Raw genomic sequence first — 14723 nt, forward strand, 5'->3', positions numbered from 1 at the left:
GCTATGTGGCAGATTACCTTGCTGACCCCAAAGTATATGGGGACTTGGATCCTTATGGTCGGACCACTGATTAGGAAGAATATTATGATCCCAAGGGGAAGGAACAAACAAGCTCCGATGAAGAGGAGGCTCCACTACCGCAACTTGGACACACGCATGTGGAGTTCAAGAAGTCGAGCCTCCCTAACTCAAGGAAGAAGCCTAAGACTTTGTTTATCCCTTCTCGTTTCTTGCAGGAGAGTAAGCAGGAATTATGCCAAAGGGTGTTGAAGCTTGAAGAGGAAAATGATGATCTGAGGGAGCAGAATTTTATGCTCAGGTGGAAATTAAACAAGCTCAAGACCTCTGCAACAACTCCACCACCATCACCTCCAAAGGAAGACAACTAAGCATGGGTATGGGCAATCCCCTTGGCTTGTGCAAGGCTTGGGGGAGTTGCCCCGGTATCGTATCACCATCACATCTTTTGCCTCTACCTTTGTTTTAGTTTTCCTTTTCAGTTTTCTCTTTCTCTAGTAGATTAAAAGTCTTAGTGTTTTAGTCTTGAGTTTTGCTTTGTGTCACCCCCGATGTATTCGAGCTCGTTAGCCATATAATAAAGAGTGTCTTAGTTGAAGGGATTTGCCTCTTGCCATGATCAAAAGAGTGAGAATAGAACAAAACCATGAAAGATCATGTAATGATCTTATGGGAAGTGATGGCTTCACATATAAAAGGAATGAGGATTGAAACTTGTTGAGGGTAGGCAAATGTAAACCATGGTCATTGTTGCAATTGATAGGAAGTGGTAAAGAAGGAGAGGTTCACATATAAATATATCATCTCTGACACCATCTATGATTGTGAACACTCACTAAAACTATTGCATGCCTAGAAGTAGATGTTGGAAAACGAAGACAACATAATGAATTATGTTTGCTTGGTTCCGAACAATGTTATATGATTAGAGATCCCTTAGCATGTGATGATTGCTTCCACCTCATATTAGCCAAAACTCCCGCACCAAGTAGAGATATTACTTGTGCATCCATAAACCTTCAACCCAGTTTTGCCATGAGTGTCCACCATACCTACCTATGGGTTGAGTAAGATCCCTCAAGTAAGTTGTCATCGGTTCAAGCAATAAAAATTGCTCTCTAATATGTATGATCTATTAGTGTGTGGAAAATAAGCTTTGTGCGAACGTGTGATGAGGAAGACGTAAAAGCGACAGACTGCATAATAAAGTTCTTTATCACAGGAGGCAATATAAAGTGACATTCCTGCGCACTAAGAGGACACGCATCCAATCCTCAAAAGCGCATGAAAACCTGTGCTTCCCTCTGCGAAGGGCCTATCTTGTACCTTTACTTTTTGCCCTTGAAAGAGTCATAGTGATCTTCACCAATTCCCTATCTCGCCTTTATCTTGGCTAGCGTCATATGCTAGGGAAATATCTATATTCATATGTCAACTTGGAGGTAGGCACTCATGAATTATTATTGTTGACATTACCCTTGAGGTAAGCAGTTGGGAGGCAAAACTGTAAGCCCCTATCTTTCTCTGTGTCCAGCTAAAACTTTGATCTCATGAGTACCACATGAGTTGTAGCAGTTGTAGAGAACGAAAGAATGATTGAGTATGTGGATTTGCTTTACAAGCTCTTATTTGACTCTTACTGATGTTGTGATAAATTGCAATTTCTTCAATGAGTAAAGGCTGTCGGTTGTTACTTCTCGGTAAGGTTCTTGATCCATGCTTTACTTTGTGAAGGAATTATCACTTTAGCATGAGAGATTATATGTTGGTATGGCTGTTCTGATCATGATCATGATGCATGCATGTTCGTATCTTGTTTTGTCGACACCTCTCTCCCTAAACATGTGGACATCTTTGTTGAGCTAGGCTTTCGCTTGAGGACAAGCGAGGTCTAAGCTTGGGGTCATTGATACGTCCATTTTGCATCATGTTTTCATGTTGATATTTATCGCTTCTTGGGCTGTTATTTGACTACACGGTACAATACTTATGCCTTTTCTCTCTTATTTTGCAAGGTTTACATGAAGAGGGAGAATGCCGGCAACTGGAATCCTAGCCTGAAAAAGGAGCAAAATTGAGATACCTATTCTGCGCAACTCCAAACGCCGTAAAAACCAATGAGGATTTTTTTCCGGATTTATAAAAAATACTGGGACGAAGAAGCGCAAGAGGGGCGCCAGTAGGTGGCCACAAGCCTGCTTGGCGCAGCCACCCCCTTTCCGCGCCAAGGGGGCTTGTGGGCAGCCTGCTGGCCCACTGACCCCCCTCTTCTGCTATATGAAGGGCTTCGTCTGGAAAAAAATCAGGGAGGAGCTTTTTCGTGGATTCGCCGCCGCCACGAGGCGGAACTTGAGCAGAACCAATCTAGAGCTCCGGCAGGAGGATCGTGCCGGGGAAACTTCCCTCCCGGAGGGGGAAATCGTCTCCATAGTCATCACCAACACTCCTCTCATCGGAGGGGACTCGTCCCCATCAACATCTTCATCAGCACCATCTCATCTCCAAACCCTAGTTCATCACTTGTAACCAATCTCCGTCTCGCAACTCCGATTGGTACTTGTAAGGTTGCTAGTAGTGTTGATTACTCTTTGTAGTTGATGCTAGTTGGATTATTTGGTGGAAGAGTTTATGTTCAGATCCTTGATGCTACTCATTACCTCTCTGGTCATGGATATTATTATGTTTTGTGAGTAGTTACTTTTGTTCCTGAGGACATGGGATAAGTCATGCTAATAGTAGTCATGTGTCGGGACCCCGATCCCAAGTCGTTGGAATCCAGCCTGTAACACATCACATCTCTTTGTGGTCTCACACACGGTTATCCCCACGGCTGCAGCCTTACCTTAGCCGGGACCGTTTGCGCCTTTTGACTCACGTATGCAATTGTGTCGCTAGCATTCTAATGTCAAAGAACCCGGATCGACATGTCTAGTCATAAACTAAAGTGGTAGTTCCGTAGAGCAACATGCATACATGACCCAGCAAAGCAGGTGTCGGTCATCAACGAATGTAGACGAGTTGTAACAAGCTACAAGGACTCCATTACATACGCGTGACATTTCCCAAAGGGACAGACACAGCAGCTAAGAAGGACACACGCCGGTTAACCGATGTGTCCAGAGCAGTAGCGAACTACCATGGCTCGATGGAATCACAAAGGGGCATTTCCCCGTAAGGAGTGCTACTAAAGCATACGACTAGGTATTCGAACCCCATACATATCAAGTACAACACACGTACGCATGGCATACCGATATGCATAGATACATCGATGGCATCACAACATAACCATAAACATGCAAATTTTATTTAGAAGGCTTGGAAGAGCCTCACATAATATTACACAGATAGGGGCCTCATGGCCCATCATCATATTTCATACACACAAGTCTTACAAGCCAGCCTAAGAATAAAACTGTCTGAGTACGGATAGATGGAAAGATAAAGGCACATGGCCTGACTATCTACAGACCCATCCTAGGGCCACATCGTAGCTGGGATACCAGCTACTCGTCGTCGTCGATTCTAGGAAGAACCCTCCATTAGGGTCATTATCAACCTCTGCAACAATTCATTAAGAAAACGTGAGTACAAAAGTACTCAGCAAAACTTTAGGGTAATCTGTCTACTCATGCAATGTATCATCAAGGAGTTGTGGAGTTTCATGAAGAACTAGAATATTTTTGAAACCAAAAATAAAGTTAAAATCAGTGACTTCCTGTTTTTAAATAAAATGCCAAAAGTAATAAAAAATAGGTTTCACCCCTGATAACTTATTTTCAACATTTAACAGAAAAGGTGAACTTTTCTTAAGGCCATTTTGGGTTCATTGATTTGACATCAATTTTGAAATGCTTTTGAATGAGGTGTTGCTAGGGTTTTTCTTTGGTTTTCTTGCTTTGCTTTTGGGTTTTCATTTCATTTCCTTGGATGCATTGAAAGAAAACATGAGCACATCCTACTAAACCTAATAGGGATCAGGGATGTGACAACTCACCCCCACTCAAAAGAATCTTGTCCCGAGATTTAGAAGTCATCGGGAATAGCGCGGGATACTCAAGTCGGAGACGATCCTCTCTTTCCCATGTTGCCTCCTTTTCAGAATGATTTGACCATTGAACTTTAAGAAACTTGAGGTTTCGACGTCGAGTGGTACGCTCAGCTTGATCAAGAATACGCACAAGGTATTCTCGGTATGAAAGGTTATCTTGGAGATCAAGCGTTTTGTGGTCCACTTCATGGATAGGATCCGAAAAGCAACGCCCGAGTTGCGAGATGTGGAAAACATCATGAACCTTGGAAAGATGCGGAGGAAGTTCCAATTGGTAGGCAACTTCTCCTCGTTTGGCAAGAATGCGAAAAGGACCAATGTAACGAGGAGCCAACTTGCCCTTGATACCGAATCGATGGGTACCCTTCAAAGGTGTAACCCGAAGGTAAGCCTTCTCATCAACTTCAAAGGTCACAGCCTTATGATGACGATCATATTGGCTCTTTTGACGAGACTGGGCTGTTTTCAACTTTTCACGAATAATGCGAACTTGCTCTTCTCCATCCTGGATCATATCCGGACCAAAGAGTTGCCTCTCTCCGGTTTCTGACCAATTAAGAAGTGTTCAACATCTTCGTCCATAGAGAACTTCAAAAGGAGCTTTGCTCAAGCTTGATTGATAACTATTGTCATAAGCGAACTCAGCGAATGGAAGGCACTCCTCCCAATTCATACCGAACAATATATCACAAGCTCAGAGCATATCTTCTAGGATTTGATTCACTCTTTCTACTTCACCACTTGATTGAGGATGGAAAGCAGTGCTAAAAGATAAGTGAGTCCCCATGGCATTCTGAAAAATTTCCCAGAAACGAGAAGTAAAGATACTTCCATGATCTGAATTGATCTCCAACGGAACACCATGAAGAGACACTATTCGGGAGATATATAGCTCTGCTAACTAACTAGCTGATATACTCTCACGAACTGGAAGAAAATGAGCCACTTTCGAAAGACGGTCAATTTCCACAAAGATAGCATTATTTCCTTTCTTGGTCTTGGGAAATCCGGTGATGAAATCCATACCGACTTTATCCCATTTCCATTCAGGAATACCTAAAGGTTGAAGGGTGCCAGGAGGCCTTTGATGTTCTGCCTTAACTCACGACAAACGTCGCAGTTAGCAACGAACTCAGCAATTTCTCTCTTCATCCTAGCCACCAAAACCACTGGCATAGGTCCTAATACATCTTTGTACTACCAGGATGAATGGTGAGAGGAGAATCATGAGCCTCCTTAAGGATCAATTGCCACAGACGTTTGCTCTTAGGAACCACTAGACGGTTCTGAAAGAACACAACAACTTGCTCATTGATGGAGAAATCGCTAGCGTTTCCTCTAGCAATATTCTCCTTGATCTGGGATATACCCTTATCATATGCGTGCACGGCTATGATTTGATCCCTAAGAGTAGGCTTCGCCACCAGGGTAGAAAGGAATCCTTGAGGAACAATGTGAAGATTTAACTTCCAAAATTCCTCATAGAGATGTGGTTGATCGCGTTGTAGCATCAGATTGTTACAATAAGACTTACGAGTTAGTGCATCAGCCATAACATTGGCCTTCCCCGGGGTGTAAGTTATCCCTAAGTCGTAATCCGTGATCAACTCAACCCATCGTATTTGCCTGAGATTCAAATCCGGCTGGGTGAAGATATATTTCAGACTTTTGTGATCAGTGAATATTTCGCAATGATTACCAAGAAGGTAATGTTGCCAGGTTTTAAGTGCATGGACTACTGCTGCAATCACATGTCGAGATGCGTATGCAATCACATGACGATCCTGCATGATAATGCAACCTAATCCTTGTCGTGAGGTGTTGCAATAGATAACAAAGTCCTTGGAGAAATGTGGTGGTAACAACACATGTGCGGAAGTGAGGCGTCTTTTCAGTTCCTGAAAACTATGCTCACACTGTGGTGTCCACTCGAACTTTTTATCTTTCTTGAGGAGTTCAGTTAGAGGCTTTGCAACCTTGGAGCTATTCTCGACAAAGCGGCGACAATAGCTCGCTAGACCAAGAAAACTCCTAACTTGCTTCACCGATTCAAGCTGAGTCCAATCAAGGACAGCTTGAACTCTCTTGGGATTGACAGAAATACCCTTACCAGAGATTACATGACCTACATAGGTCACTTCTGGTAACCAAATTTCACATTTTGAAAACTTGGCATAAAGGTGGTGCTCTCGAAGTTTCATCAATACCAGCCTTAGATGCTCGACATGTTCTTGTTCGTTCTTCGAGTAGATGAGAATATCGTCGAGGTATACTACAACGAATTTATCCAAATACTCCATGAAGATTGAATTCATCAAGCGAGAGAAGGTGGGTGGGGCATTGGTTAAACCAAAGGACATGACGATGTACTCGTATTGGCCATAACGAGTGACAAAAGCCGTTTTTGGAATGTCCCCGCTCTTGATCTTGATTTGATGGTATCCCAACCTCAAATCCATTTTGGAGAAGACTGAAGATCCAGCGAGCTGATCATACAGGTCGTTGATCCTGGGGAGCGGATATTTGTTATTTATGGTGACCAGATTAACTGGTCGGTAATCTACAACCATCCGATCCATTCCGTCTTTCTTCTTGACGAAGAGGACGGGACAAGCCCAAGGAGAAGAGCTAGGACGAATGAAACCTTTATTCAAGGCCTCATCTAGTTGCTTCTTAAGTTCGGCTAGCTCTAGGGGTGCCATCTTATAAGGTCTTCTGGCTATTGGAACGGTTCCCAGAACAAGGTCTATCACAAACTGTACATCTCTGCCAGGTGGAATTCCTGGCAGTTCCTCTGGAAAAACTGTTGGGGAACGTCGCAAGGGAAACAAAAAATTTCCTACGCGCACGAAGACCTATCATGGTGATGTCCATCTACGAGAGGGGATGAGTGATCTACGTACCCTTGTAGATCGTACAGCAGAAGCGTTAGAGAACGCGGTTGATGTAGTGGAACGTCCTCACGTCCCTCGATCCGCCCCGCGAACAATCCCGCGATCAGTCCCACGATCTAGTACCGAACGGACGGCACCTCCGCGTTCAACACACGTACAGCTCGACGATGATCTCGGCCTTCTTGATCCAGCAAGAGAGACGGAGAGGTAGAAGAGTTCTCCGGCAGCGTGACGGCGCTCCGGAGGTTGGTGATGATCTCGTCTCAGCAGGGCTCCGCCCGAGCTCCGCAGTAACGCGATCTAGAGGAAAAACTATGGAGGTATGTGGTCGGGGAGCCGTGAGAAAGTCGTCTCAAATCTGCCCTAAAAGCCCCATATATATAGGAGGAGGGAGGGGGACCTTGCCTTGGGGTCCAAGGGACTCCCAAGGGGTTGGCCGAGCCAAGGGGGGGAGGACTCCCCCCCCAAACCGAGTTGGACTTGGTTTGGTGGGAGGAGTCCCCCTCCCTTCCCACTTCTTCCCTCTTTTTTTTTTCTTTTCCTTTGATTTCTTTCTCTTGGCGCATAGGCCCCCTTGGGGCTGTCCCACCAGCCCACTAAGGGCTGGTGTGTCTCCCCAAAGCCTATGGGCTTCCCCGGGGTGGGTTGCCCCCCCCGGTGAACTCCCGGAACCCATTCGTCATTCCCGGTACATTCCCGGTAACTCCGAAAACCTTCCGGTAATCAAATGAGGTCATCCTATATATCAATCTTTGTTTCCGGACCATTCCGGAAACCCTCGTGATGTCCGTGATCTCATTCGGGACTCCGAACAACATTCGGTAACCAACCATATAACTCAAATACGCATAAAACAACGTCGAACCTTAAGTGTGCAGACCCTGCGGGTTCGAGAACTATGTAGACATGACCCGAGAGACTCCTCGGTCAATATCCAATAGCGGGACCTGGATGCCCATATTGGATCCTACATATTCTACGAAGATCTTATCGTTTGAACCTCAGTGCCAAGGATTCGTATAATCCCGTATGTCATTCCCTTTGTCCTTCGGTATGTTACTTGCCCGAGATTCGATCGTCAGTATCCATATACCTATTTCAATCTCGTTTACCGGCAAGTCTCTTTACTCGTTCCGTAATACAAGATCCCGCAACTTACACTAAGTTACATTGCTTGCAAGGCTTGTGTGTGATGTTGTATTACCGAGTGGGCCCCGAGATACCTCTCCGTCACACGGAATGACAAATCCCAGTCTTGATCCATACTAACTCAACTAACACCTTCGGAGATACCTGTAGAGCATCTTTATAGTCACCCAGTTACGTTGCGACGTTTGATACACACAAAGCATTCCTCCGGTGTCAGTGAGTTATATGATCTCATGGTCATAGGAATAAATACTTGACACGCAGAAAACAGTAGCAACAAAATGACACGATCAACATGCTACGTCTATTAGTTTGGGTCTAGTCCATCACGTGATTCTCCCAATGACGTGATCCAGTTATCAAGCAACAACACCTTGTTCATAATCAGAAGACACTGACTATCATCGATCAACTGGCTAGCCAACTAGAGGTATGCTAGGGACGGTGTTTTGTCTATGTATCCACACATGTAAATGAGTCTTCATTCAATACAATTATAGCATGGATAATAAACTATTATCTTGATACAGGAATTATAATAATAACTATACATTTATTATTGCCTCTAGGGCATAATTCCAACAAAAACATCCGGGAAGTCACAGACTACCGGAATGTCTTCAAGTTCCGGAAGAGGGTTGGCATTGAGGGAGTAGAGTTGGCATTTGGCAACTTGAGTAGAGACATTGACTATCTCACCCGAGGGATGGGTAAGCTGAACATTTCTAGAATGACTATCAATCTTGGCATAATGAGCTGACATCCAGTCCATACCCAAGATGATATTGATATCCGAAGATTTCAGGGCTATCAAAGATGCTAGAAAAACTAGCCTGTCTACTAGAATTTCATTGTCATAGGTTATCCTGGAGGTTTGCCACTTACTACCAGGAGTTTGGACAAACAATGGGATTGACATATCACAGAAAGACATGTTATGCAACTGTGCATAACTTTTTGAAATGAAGGAATGAGATGAACGAGTGTCAAAAAGAACAGACGCTGGGTGATGATTAACAAGGAGCGTACCAAAAATGACGTCGGGATCCTCTGCAGCTTCTTGTGTTGAAACATAGTTCACACGGCCACGTGCAGGAGTTGGCTTCACATAGTAAGCTTTGCCCGACTTGCCTTGCCCAACGGACTTTCCGGGTTGCTTGGCACCCATATTCTGAGGACACTCTCGGGAATAGTGCCCCGATTCTCCACACTTGTAACAGATCACCTGATTGGCACGTGGTGCAGCATTGCTAGCTGGGCCACCATAAGTTTTTGCTGGAGGGTTGGTCTGATTCGTCTGAGGCGCCCCATAGGACAGCCTCGGAGTGTATCTTGGCGGCAGAGAACTATTTGGAACCCACAACCCATGTTTCGGAAACGCGGAACCAGATGACAAGCCCGAGTCATGGGAGTGCTTCTTTGTGGCTTCATAGTCGGTATGACCAGTCTCGGCACTGGTCGCCTTGTTGACAAGAGCTTGAAAGCTTGTACATTCGTGGAGGCGCAAATCACGACGAAGTTCAGGGCTCAGACCCTTACGAAATCTTTCTTGTTTCTTGGCGTCAGTTGACACCTCCTAAGTTGCATAGCGGGCGAGGTTACCGAACTCGCGACTATAGGCATCCACGGTTAATTTTCCCTGGGTGAATGCACATAACTCCTCTCTCTTTCTGTCCATCAGGCCCTCTGGAATATGGTGCAGACGGAAGGCTGCACTAAAGTCTGCCCATGTGGCTGCTGGTCCGGAAGGACGCATAGCTTCAAAGTTCTCCCACCATAGATTGGCGGGTCCTTCCAGAAAGTACGCCGCAAAGGTCACCTTGTCGGCCTCGGAAACATTTGCAGAGCGAATCTTGTGCGATATACTGCACAACCAATCATCAGCGTCGAGGGGATCGATGGAGTGATGGAACTTTGGAGGATTCAGCTTCACAAAGTCGTTGGGGGATACTGCATCATTCCTAGGCTGACGAGCCGTATTTTGCTCAATACGCTCTAACAGACGGTTGGTCTCCCTTTTGTTTCTCTCTACCTCAAGCATAACTTCCGCCAGTGAGGGCGGATGAGGCAGTTCCTCCTGCGATGCTTGACTACCCTCTCCTTGCTCATGAGCAGGGGCACGGTTCAACCTGGTGAACACCATCCTGACAAACAAACTCACAGCTTAGACCAATATCAACATCAACACTAACTATGGATTAAGAATGCATTGAACACATGGAATACGGAAATGAACATCGGAACAACATGGTAACAAGCAACTGCTATATATACACCATGGTTCATACACACCATTACATAGTTCAGTACAACCTTAACCGAAGAGCAAACTACTGAAAACATGAAACTACTCATCAGAGGCTTTCCAAGCTTCCTATACATTATTTATCTATGCCTCCAAAATTCATCTCACGACACAAGCATACTCCACAAGACACATAAGACTGTGGAAGTATAACTACTACCATACTATCCTTCCACTCACGGGTTCAGGCATCCACATAGAACATCTCATAAAGATTGCCTCCATGGCCTGGGAGCTCAACCTGCGGATCAGGAAATACTCCAGCCAGAGACCCCTGGGATCCGTAAGGACACGGGTGTGGTCTTGGTCCCCTGACTGGTGGTAGTAGAGGTCCCCAAAGAGGGGTGACTCCTCCTATAGCAGGCTAGTCAACATGAGCTGGATGATGGGTCCTAACAGGGTTCAGCATCTCCATATCTCCATACCCTGTTTGGACTACATGTGCCAGCTGTGTCAAAGTCGTCGACAGACGGGCACGTGTAGCATAGAGCTCCATACGAAGGGCATGAGCATCCCTGTCTCTATTCTCTAACATCTCAGCAGTGGACTACAGCAGCGGATCCTCCATAGAGGAATCAAAGTAGACCCCACTGAGGTATCCTTCTTCACCTGACTGAGAGGCAGGAACATAGCAGAACTCTGAATTCTGCAGCAGTGCATGTCTGACCCTCATGATGGTCCGCATTGAATAGGCAGCATCTTGTACTGCCATGTCAACAGTGACCCCCAATCCATAAGACCAATGGATCGGCTCCTCAGCTCTAGGGTAATCTGGGAATACCCTAACAGTGCAGAGGTACTGACTCTGATTAAAATCCCAGCACTGCTCTTCCACTATGTACTATCGGTACCAGCGGTAACCAGATACTAACTTCATCCTGACTAGCATGGCCGTATGACCCGGCACATCAATGCACCTAGTCAGACGGACCACGTGACGAGACGGACGGCCAGACATCTGAAAATAGAGAGTAATGCAAAAGCATTAGAGCACTAAAGACAAAATTGGGCATTATAACGGCTGTAAATGCTCAAAAACAATTTTGAGACAACCCATAAAAATAGGATAGCGTACCCACTCAACTACCAAGTTCAATTCCATGGTCATCAAAACTTACTTTCTTTTCCTAGGAAGAAAAGAAACCTGAAGTAACTCTCGACTCGTTGTCCTATAATCTACCGATCAGAAACACGAGCCTAAGAGAAAGATAAGTAACCTAGTCCTTAATCCCCGCAGAAAAGACGAGGATGACCAAAATAGAATAATTAAAGAAGAGAAGCAAGAATCTTATGTTCCCTTCCACAAACAATTCCCTTATGTATAACTAAAGCAATTCTAGACTCAACTTCGACCAGTTTGGCTTAGTAATCCTACAGTCAGTCAGGCTCTGATACCAATACTGTCGGGACCCCGATCCTAAGTCATAGGAATCCAGCCTGTAACACATCACATCTCTTTGTGGTCTCACGCATGGTTATCCCCACGGCTGCAGCCTTACCTTAGCCCGGACTGTTTCCGCCTTTTGACTCACGTATGCAGTTGTGTCGCTAGCATTCTAACGTCAAAGATCCCGGATCGACATGTCTAGTCATAAACTAAAGTGGCAGTTCCGTACAGGGACATGCATACATGAAGACGAGTCGTAGCAAGCTACAAGGACTCCATTACAAACGCGTGACATTTCGCAAAGGGACAGACAGAACAGCTAAGAAGGACACATGCCGGTCAACTGATGTGGCCAGAGCAGTAGCGAACTACCATGGCTTGATGCAATCACAAAGGGGCATTTCCCCGTAAGGAGTGCTACCAAAGCATATGACTAGGTATTCGAACCCCATACAAATCAAGTACAACACACGTACGCATGGCATTCCGATATGCATAGATACATCGATGGCATCACAACATAACCATAAACATTCCAATTTTATTTAGAAGGCTCGAAAGAGCCTCACACATAATATTACATAGATAGGGGCCTCACGGACCATCATCATATATCATACACACAAGTCTTACAAGCCAGCGGAAGAATAAAACTGTCTGAGTACGGACAGATGGAAAGATAAAGGCACATGGCCTGACTATCTACAGACCCATCCTACGGCCAGATCGTAGCTGGGATACCAGCTACTCGTCGTCGTCGATGTCTAGGAAGAACCCTCTCTTAGGGTCATTATCAACCTCTGCAACAATTTATTAAGCAAACGTGAGTACAAAAGTACTCAACAAGACTTTTGGGTAATCTATCTACTCATGCAATGTATCATCAAGGAGTTGTGGAGTTTCATGCAGAAGGCTGATTGCAATCCCTAGCCTCGGCGCCAGAAAAATGCTTGATGTCAACTGTTCTTCCCCTTTGCAATGGCACCAGAAGAATGCTGCTAGCACTCTCCGGCAATCAAAACTAGAAGAATGTTGTTGACGGCCCACCAGCGCGTGGGATCATAGCAGTTTTCAAGGGTAGAGTATTCAACCCAAATTTGTTGATTCGCCAAACAGGAGGTGACAGAATACTCTCGAGTAATAGCAGTTGAATGGGTAAGATTCAACCACACCTGAAAGATTAGTATCTGCAAGCAAAGTAGTAACAGCAAAGTAGCGAGTAACGGCAGTGGCAAGGAACAACAGTAGTGACAGCAGTAGCAAGTAGCAACAATAGGAAGCGACAGTAGCAGCAACAGTAGCAGCAGAGCAAGACAAGTAACAGCAGTAGCAACAGTAGTAACAGCAGCAGAGCAAGACAAGTAACAACAGTAGCAACAGTAGTAACAACAACAGTAGGACAAACTCGTAGGCAATGGGTCGGTGATTTGTTTGGATGATATTCATGATGCAACAGTTATATCACGGAGAGATATGTGGCTAGCTCCCGTTCGTCAATCTGATGTAGGCATGCATTCCGTGTGTCATCACACGTGCTTAGGGAAAATAACTAGCATGACATCTATTGTCCATCCCTCCCGTGGCAGTGGGGTCCAAAAGGAAACTATGGGATATTAAGGTTCTCCTTTTAATAAAAAACCGGACCAACGCATTAGCACTTGGTGAACACATGAACTCCTCAAACTATGGTCATCACCGGGAGTTGTTCCGGTTATTGTCACTCCGGGGTTGCCGGATCATAACACATAGTAGGTAACTACAACTTGCAAGATCGGATCTAAAACACACATATATTGGCGACAACATAATAATTTCAGATCTGAAATCCTGGCACTCGGGCCCTAGTGACAAGCATTAAGCATGGCAAAGTAGTAGCAACATCAATCTCAGAACATAGTGGATACTAGGGATCAATCCCCATCAAAACTAACTCGATTACATGATAGATCTCATCCTACTCATCACCGCCCAACGAGCCTACGAATAGATTACTCACGAACGACGAAGAGCTTCATGGAATTGGAGAGGGAAGAAGGTTGATAATGACGATGGCGATGATTTCCCCTCTCCGGAGCCCAAGACGGACTCCAGATCTGCCCTCCAGATGAAGAACAGGTGGTGGCGGCGCCTCCGTATCGCAAACGCGACGAAAACTTCTCTTTTTATTTTTTCTGGGACGAAAGTGAACTTATAGACCTGAGGTTGGGGGCGGCAGAGTCGTGTGGGCCCCACAAGCCTTCCCACAGCCACCAGGGGGTGGTGGCGGAGCCAGGGCTTGTGGCCCACTAACCCACCCCCTCAGGTGGAACTTGGCGCAAATATTTTTCTTATTTTCCAAAACTGCTCCCCGTAAATTTTTAGGACATTTGGAGAACTTTGATTTCTGCACAAAAATAACACCAAGGCAAATCTGTTGAAAACAGCGTCAGTCCAGGTTAGTTCCATTCAAATCATGCAAATTAGAGTCCAAAACAAGGGCAAAAGAGTTTGCAAAAGTAGATACGATGGAGACGTATCAACTCCCCCAATCTTAAAACCTTGCTTGTCCTCAAGCAACTCAGTTGACAAACTGAGAGAGAAAGAAAAACTTTGACAAACTCTGTTTGATCTTGTTGTTGCAACTATGTCTAACTCATAACCATAATTTCAGCAAGATCACAAGTTAACCACATAAGCAAATGACACAAACGTCTCACGGTAAACTAATATCAATGGCATAATCAGTTAACGAGCAAATAATAATGAGTTTCAAATACCAACACTTCAATCAAAACAAGCATGAAGCTATATGAATAGGTGGTATCTCGTTAGCTCTTTCTGAGACCGCAAAACATAAATGCAGAGCACTTTCAAAGATCAAGGGCTGACTAAACATTGTAATTCATAGCAACGAAGATCCAGTCATAGTCATACTCAATA

Source organism: Hordeum vulgare, chromosome 5H (assembly GCF_904849725.1).
Source record: "Hordeum vulgare subsp. vulgare chromosome 5H, MorexV3_pseudomolecules_assembly, whole genome shotgun sequence".
NCBI classification, from domain to species: domain Eukaryota; kingdom Viridiplantae; phylum Streptophyta; class Magnoliopsida; order Poales; family Poaceae; genus Hordeum; species Hordeum vulgare.